The sequence below is a fragment of the Sinocyclocheilus grahami genome, unplaced genomic scaffold, assembly GCF_001515645.1.
Source record: "Sinocyclocheilus grahami isolate Dianchi unplaced genomic scaffold, SAMN03320097.WGS_v1.1 scaffold442.1, whole genome shotgun sequence".
In the NCBI taxonomy this organism is placed as follows: Eukaryota; Metazoa; Chordata; class Actinopteri; order Cypriniformes; family Cyprinidae; genus Sinocyclocheilus; species Sinocyclocheilus grahami.
This window is the reverse complement of record NW_015505621.1, coordinates 782,050-783,092: the sequence shown is the minus strand read 5'-3', so window position 1 is coordinate 783,092 and position 1,043 is coordinate 782,050.

Below are 1,043 nucleotides of genomic sequence, written 5' to 3'. Positions count from 1 at the left end.
CAGACTTTGTAATGTTCATCCACTCTTATTTTGCAAGTGACTTTTCTTTCTTTTTTAAAGATGTTTTCTTTGGATTGTTTGACAACTCAAAAGAGAATATAGGAAAATATAACTTAATTTGTGTTTCCTTCTATCTAAATTTCACATCTATAAACAAAAATCTGTGTCTAAATGTCTTTTTTTTATTCAAAGTTGATCTAGACAAGTACATAGAAACTATCCAAAGTTCTGTTAATCCTAAAGCAGCAAAAACTTCATCTGTGTTCATCCTATGCGTCCTCTTAATCACAGATTAACCATAGTTTTGCTACACTAACCATATTTTAACCATGGTTTTTGTATTAAAACTGTGGTTATACCAAAAACATGGTTACTAGTACACCTTTACTATAATAAAACCATATTTAAATTTGTGTATATTTTTTTTCTTTCTGTGTTTTTTGTTTGTTTTGTTTTTATAACTGTACTGCCTTAAAGGGTTAGTTCACCTGTCAATTACTCACCCTCATGTCGTTCTAAAACCATAAGACCCCCGTTCATCTTTGGAACACAAATTAAGATATTTTTGATGAATTCTGAGAGCTCTCTGACCCTCCCATAGACAGCAATGTAATTACCACGATCAAGGTCCAGAAACGTAGCAAGGAAATCGGTAAAATAATCCATGTGACATCAGGGGTTCAAACTTAATTTTACGAAGCTATGAAATACTTTTTGTACGCAAAGAAAACAAAAATAACGACTTTATTCAACAAATTGTCTCCTCCGCTAAGAAAGAACGTAAACAGCGTATGCTAATCTGTGTCAGATGCGTCACGCGGATGAGACGAATTGTTGAATAAAGTCGTTATTTTTGTTTTCTTTGCGTACAAAAAGAACGGGGGTCTTACGGGTTTAGGACGACATGAGGGTGAGTAATTAATGACAATTTTCATTTTTGGGTGAACTAACCCTTTAAGAAATCAGGAAAAAAAAGATTCGCAAACCCGCTCTGAAGTCCCGATCTGAATCAAATGAGTCGCGATACACGACCCGATTGGAGC